Below are 7,715 nucleotides of genomic sequence, written 5' to 3'. Positions count from 1 at the left end.
TTTTATACTTAATTTAGCTACTATATGAAAACAGATGATTTTCTTAATTCAAATAGTATTTTTCTTAGAATTTCTTATTTTGAAGTCCATGCTTTCTATTAATAAGCATCAGTATTAAAGCTGCTATATATATCTTTAGATGATATTTAGAATAATCACTGACCAAGATTTAACTATTTTTATCTTGACCGGCATTAAAATAATGGCCATAGACCCTTTTTCCTTGCTAATATTCAATATGCCTGCGAGAAGCAGGGAAATGCGGTGATGTCATGACGCTCCGCTATGCTACGGTGCGCGTGACCTCATCACGTTTTCGCGCCGTTTTTCCAGAACTATAAAACAACCTCAATAGAATCTGAGCTTCGTACACCAACCAGGAAACCAGCTTCTGTGCGCTTATGATGGTCTCCATCTAAAACCTAAAGGTAAGTCCTTCTAGTTTAAATAGAACCGCTTTTTCAAGCCTTACATGTAACTACTGTAGTGAATAAACTAACATCACTGCTGTTTTGGATTAACTAATACTGTCTCAAAAGAGAATACGATTTACATATAAATACCCTAGCTTTTTGTTTTTTTCCCCTCTTCCATGGGATAGTCTTAACATGGACTCATCTTAGATATAACTTGGCATAGGATTTCCACTGAATCAATTGGATTATCAGTATCATCCAAAACCTATTCATTGGACAAAAAAAGAAACACCTTTTGAAAAAAACAAATTAGGGTGAGTCAAATTATTTTACATATATGGAAATAATCCAGCAAAACTCATTTTACCAACTGGAAATTGCTTATCATGTATCGTTGCCCTATACTGGCCTTAATTTTTAAATTCACTATCTTTTTCACTTTTTTTCTTTTGTTTTTCTCTCTCAGATTATCCTTTTTCTCTCCTGATGAACCATTGCCACAATCAATGGGGAAACACGTGTTGAGAGTATCAAGAGTATAATTTTCTATATAAGCTACATTGTGATAATCTATATTCGCCATTTATTTGATTGGAGCATAAAATATAAGGTGTGATGTAAAACCCAATTTCTTCATTATTCTTTATGGAAAAAATAAAATTGGTTTTCCCTTTTTTTTTTTACCTCAAGCAAGTTTTTATTTACTAGTTCTTTAATTGACTCACCAACAAACATCTTAGAAGGCAGTTTGGCGCTCCTTCTCATCAATATATATTTTGACTACTAGTGTGTGTGGCAGCCACACATTTTGGGAAGTACTTGTGCTTGACAACCATGATTTTGTATGACTACAAACTGTCCTTGAAAAACATAATCATCACTATTTAACCTACTACTTAAATTAAAGAGGAAGTGCCAAGCGAGAGCTTTGTAGGCTGCATTATCAATTTCCTATGAATTGTTATTGGTTTGTTCGTGTGTTGGGTTTGTTCTGGAAGATCATACTTTCAGTATTGGCTTTGGTTATGTTTAGGTAACAAAATTTGAATTCATTTTCAAGTGTGACCACACTTCATTATAGTCCTGGATTTGTCAGAAACAAAAGATCCAGGTCATCAAGGTGCAGTTGGCAACTGATTTTTAGGTTTCCAGTGTTAATCCAGGTGCCAGTGACTTGTCTAAAGCCGTTCCAAGTCATCCACATAGACATTGAATGGAATTAGGTTATGAAAACGTCCTTATTTACTCATTGTTTTTTTTGTCTCGCTACTTCTGACTCTTTCCCCCTTCTCTCTATCTCTATCGTTCTCTATCTCTGTCACTCTTGCTCTATCCCTCTCTCACTCTCGATATTACATACACATTCTCACGCCCCCAGGATCGAGCATGTTCCAGTTTAGCAAGCTGCCTTTCTGTGCATGCCATCTAAACATTGCCAGCTAACAGTTCTGGCATGAGCAGTGCAGGTCGCAGGAGGTTTCGGTCATCCCATCATGTAATCCCTTTGCAAGGAAGATCTCAATATCACCAGTACATGCTCCACAAGGGCCCATTAACTGGAATGTAGGGTAGTCAACATATTGGTTTCAGTGGAAGATTGAAACCACAGATAGGCTTACACAAATTTCTTAAATGTGACCTGCCGACTTGTTTGTCCCTTAACTGTTTGGGATAAGAAAGCGATACAATGCTGTGACCATAAAGTTCCAGGATTCTGTTCAATGCAAAATAATGAATACATTAATGCATTTATGGGTGAATTAAGTGGAATAATTGTAGTGCACCAAAACAGAATTAGCGGTCTTAAGCAGCTGACCTTGAGTATCTGAAGGGAATGTACATATGAATACATTGTATTCAAACTGGACATGTTCGACCTTGCCATGATTACATTCTGCTATTCTAGGATGGGGAGGCAAGAATATTAATTGTCGTCATTAAAAACTCTGGACCCTTTTCATAAACAATATTTTGTAAAATATAACAACAAATAAATGACACAATCGCAGAAGTAGGCAGTCAGTGGATCGACTGCTATAAAGGTAAAACATTGTTCTGTTTCTAAAGCCCTCCCACAACCCTTGCAGTTTCATTCCAGTCTAATTCCAATCTCTGCATCTTGTTGGCAGGAGGACTTAAGAACATGCAGCCATGAGAATCCTGTCCAGTGTAAGGAAGAGCTCCCACTGCAGATGATATTCCGATTCTTGAATGGCTAACAATTCTTCTGCGATTCAACTGGTTCCCAAGGGACACGTCACTATCCCACCAGCTGCCCAGATTCCATGCCCACCACTGTGGTCACTTAGACCGGAACAACATACCGTTTCAGTAGAGAAGAAACAGCATTGAGTCCCATCATTCTAGAAAGATGGAGCTAAGGTGTTGTTAAGGATTTCAATCAGGAAATACTCCCTGGTCTCAACCTAATATGCAGTGCGCTAATTAAATACTTATTTTATTGTGTCTATAGGTTCAATATTCTGAGTGATACACCACTCATATCACACCCCTTCTCAAAATACCCCCTGGTGACAATGGACCAGGAAACAGGCCGGTTGGTAAAGGTGATAATTATTTATTTATTTATAATACAAATCAAACATATGTTTTAATATATGGGGCAGCAATCGCCAATGTGGTGACAATACAAATAGAAAGTAGGTAATACAGTTGAATTCACTTTTAGCAGCACAGAATATAAAACACTGAGAAAAGAACAGTTTTGGCTTGGTGGAAAGATAGTACCTGAGTTAAGATTTCCCCCTGCAAATTTCACAACTCACAAATAAGCAATTCTACACAGATGTAAGGGAGCAGCAGATATTCAGGAATAATAAACAGTGTACAGGATTTGATTACAACCTTCTCTCCCCAAACAAGAGAGAAAAACGGTTTGGAAATCTTACACTTTTAAAATGACATTCGGAAATGGCGAGGCAAAACAATGAAAAGTGGGCAAAAATCCTTGAACCAATATAAATTCCTATGGGAGCAACACTGAAAAGATGCTAACAATCATAAGCTTTAGTATGTGCAACAGTAAACACTTTGAATATTTATGGAAGTTTGGAAATAATTGAAATTGAAAATCGTTCGTGTGACACTGCAGAATTGCGAATTCCCGCCTAAAATTCACTGAATGGTTTTTAAGAAAAACAGGTGAAATGCACTGTTTTCGGATGTTTTTGTTTTGTGATGTAGCTACAGGTCTTATGTTTAAGTCAGAGTTCAAATGAAGTCTCCAGCTATTAAATAGAGGGAGTTATGCAAAGTTGAATGAGAGGTGTTTTTAGAAAAATAGAGCAGAGAAAACAGAAATCGGTTTTAAAATGACAGGTTCATTTTACTCAATTTAATGGCTAAGAAAAAAGAATGGTAGCACAAGAGCAACGGTTTTGTAGGAAAAAACATTTTTAATGCTTGAAAAAATCAAGAGAAGGTGGGTCACTTCTAGTTCAAAAGGGCATGGTATTACAGGAAAAGTAGCAACTCCAAAGGGGATAAGAGCTTCACTGTTCAGAACAGGGGATTAGATTCTGGAACTGTGAGATGATGGTCCGATGTAGATCGGGGTAGTTGTCCATTTTCTGTGTTCTGTGTAGTTTCTTTAATGGTTCCCGTGGGTAACAGAAAAACAGAGGTGTTGACCGTTTGGAGATGCACAAAGGTTAAAACACAGGGGAGACTTCTTTAGCCAAGGGGCCAAGAGATGGGAGAGAGCTCTTCTAAAATTGCACCCTCATAGCATCTGGGGGTGTACTGGAAAGGTTGTTCATGCAATATCTGGTTCATTCCTATTGAGATATTTGCTGTAGGTCATGAGAGCCCTCATGACCTGTGAGGTCGACCGGTTTCAATGGCTACTAGTGATTTGAACCATCTTCTTCAGGACCGTTGTTCAACATAAGGAATCAATCAAGGTTTCAGGGATATGAAACCAGGGCAATAGCTGTATTGTAAGAATACAAAAGGGGGAAAAAAGACAAAAAGGAGAGCATGAAGATGGGGGAGGGGGAAGAGAAAAATGGGGTCATTCTATCATTGAAAAGTGCTTGCTTAATGGACACCTTGTCCAAATGAGTAAGAGGTGACCTAGAGAGTCAAGCCAATATTAATTGGAAGTGCAAGGTAACAGGATAATTGGAGTGCCTGGTCACCGGTGTAAATGACACCCCCCCCCCGCCCTCCCTTGTTCCCTCTCACCTGCACGCGTTCCTCCCATTCACCCAGCCTCTCGGGCTCTCTTCCTCCTGTACAGCACCGTGCCCACGCGCTCAGCGGCATTTTTTACGGGCGATAGAGCTCACCATCCCCGCGCGTACCTACACCGCTCCACGCTACGCGGTCACGACGTCAGCGCACGTCACGTGACGCGAGTGTGGAGCGCGTTTTTCCTATTCTTTAGAGGCGGTAGGCCTCGTCCCTACATCGAGCTCATTCTGAGCTGCAGCAGCGCCACGAGCAGACGCCCACAGGCAGACGCACACCAGGTACTTTCCTTGCTGCCCCTGCACTCCAGTTTAGCCGGCTTGATTTCAGTTTGTTCACTTACCCTTGCTGCTGTCACCCACCTTCTAGTCTTCCAGTGTGACTGATCTCACAGCATCAGCCCAGCCTGCATACAGGTACCCCTGTCATACGCAGCAATTCCGCTATTGTCACGCCCACGCCCCCCCCACCCCCTTCCCTTGCTCTTTCCCTTCTGTTCGCCATGTTGAGACTCTGTCATTTACACCGGTGACCAGGCACTCCAATTATCCTGTTACCTTGCACTTCCAATTAATATTGGCTTGACTCTCTAGGTCACCTCTTACTCATTTGGACAAGGTGTCCATTAAGCAAGCACTTTTCAATGATAGAATGACCCCATTTTTCTCTTCCCCCTCCCCCATCTTCATGCTCTCCTTTTTGTCTTTTTCCCCCCCTTCCCTTTTGTATCCTTACAATACAGCTATTGCCCTGGTTTCATATCCCTGAAACCTTGATTGATTCCTTATGTTGAACAACGGTCCTGAAGAAGATGGTTCAAATCACTAGTAGCCATTGAAACCGGTCGACCTCACAGGTCATGAGGGCTCTCATGACCTACAGCAAATATCTCAATAGGAATGAACCAGATATTGCATGAACAACCTTTCCAGTACACCCCCAGATGCTATGAGGGTGCAATTTTAGAAGAGCTCTCTCCCATCTCTTGGCCCCTTGGCTAAAGAAGTCTCCCCTGTGTTTTAACCTTTGTGCATCTCCAAACGGTCAACACCTCTGTTTTTCTGTTACCCACGGGAACCATTAAAGAAACTACACAGAACACAGAAAATGGACAACTACCCCGATCTACATCGGACCATCATCTCACAGTTCCAGAATCTAATCCCCTGTTCTGAACAGTGAAGCTCTTATCCCCTTTGGAGTTGCTACTTTTCCTGTAATACCATGCCCTTTTGAACTAGAAGTGACCCACCTTCTCTTGATTTTTTCAAGCATTAAAAATATTTTTTCCTACAAAACCGTTGCTCTTGTGCTACCATCCTTGATCTATATTTAACGGTTCAAAGGAATCCAACGGCTTGTCCGTGCTCTCCTTTTGTTGCTTTATCCCAACAACATACCCTGTTTGTTACTACACTTCTTCGCGCAACTGTCCAAGTTGCTGGGTTTGATTAACTCAAAATTAATAAGAGGAAGGTCACCCTTCCTCTTTCTAGCTGTTACTCAACACTACGGTGTGTCTCAGTGGTCTCATCAGGCTCCCCCTTCCCCCTCCCCCCTTTTCCCTTCACCTCTCTGTCCTTCTCCCAGCCCAATGGCCGATGGACATTTTCTGGCCTTTGCGGAAGAACTGGTTGATGGGATCCTTGCTAACCCCTCATTATTAGGTATTGACCTTACCCCACAGAACACTAGTAACAACGATGAATGGAATGAGATTGAAGCCTTGAGAAAGAAAATCATCCGCACGGAACTGCATGGAGCACTGATGACCGAATATCTAAGGGCACATGCAGCCCCAAATGGTCTCATTATCCGCATTGAACCTCGGATTTTCTTGGATAATTTACAGTTTAGAAAAGACTGGTCCTTTATTGCTAATAAATGTACACGTGACTGGCTGGTTCTCATCATCAACACCGCTAAAACAATCACAGACAAACTAGTACGCGAATTGAACGAGAAAAGTGCCCTTTTGAAAACCAGAATAGCCATAGACATCTATACAGCCAAACTAAGTCTACTGGATACCACACTGAAAGACTTCAAGGACACCAACCTTAGCCGAAAGATCACAAAACTGAAAAAAGACCTCACAGCGTTCACACATGTGAAAGTGTACCCTTACGTAGGGGAAGAATATTTTTCGGAAGAGGCCAAACAATCCAGACGAGACGCTGCACAACTACGTTTCCAAACCCTCCAACGAAGTAACGCTAACCGGTCTTACAGCAGCTCGAGCAGCAACTCTAGCAATAGCTCGGGCAAGCAGCACTGGGACAAGAGGCGTGTACAATTCGGTGGTCACAATCAAGGAACCCCTCCTGCGGTTCCTTTTTTAGGCCCACGAGGAGGAGGCCAGCACCGGGCACGATGGCAGAACCACCCGCCGCCCACGATAATCACCCGCAGCAGAGGACAAGGCAACATACCAGCTCTGCTCCCTCATTGATTGTTAACCAGTCCACGCATGTACTGACCAGAGCAGAACAAGAAATTCTACAGAAGGGTCTTTCCTTCATCCCTACAGCACGGTATGACCCTTTCCAAACGCGTGTCGAATGTACACAATTGATGCGAAAAATAAGACTCAAACAGTACTTCAATAACGAGACCATTGCAGATACCGACGCTACGGGCCTACGCCCACCTTCTCAATTCTTCCCACCATACTGCACCAACACCCCAGAATCAATCACTTTCGAAAAAGCACTCCTTAAGAAAATAGCAGAATTAGAGAAGACCATTCCATTTATCAATAACAACTGTACCAAACCTCAATTGACAGCCCTCTCTGATCTAGCTGGCAATCCAGATATCACCATCAAGCCGGCTGACAAAGGGGGAGCCATTGTCATCATGGACACCACCAACTATGTCAACATGGTTAACATTCTCTTGAGTGATAACATCAGTTACAAGAAACTCCGCATGGACCCCACACCTTCCCTCCAGGCAATAATAGCTCCCATCATCTATGAAGCAGAGGCCGAAGGCTACATCAGCAACCGTGAAGCTGCTTTCCTAACTCCACCCCACCCCCGCATTCCGGCCATGTATGCCTTACCCAAAATCCACAAGGGCATT

This window comes from Ambystoma mexicanum, chromosome 10, assembly GCF_040938575.1.
Source record: "Ambystoma mexicanum isolate Mex_15411 chromosome 10, UKY_AmexF1_1, whole genome shotgun sequence".
Taxonomy (NCBI): Eukaryota; Metazoa; Chordata; class Amphibia; order Caudata; family Ambystomatidae; genus Ambystoma; species Ambystoma mexicanum.
This window is presented reverse-complemented; position numbering follows the sequence as displayed.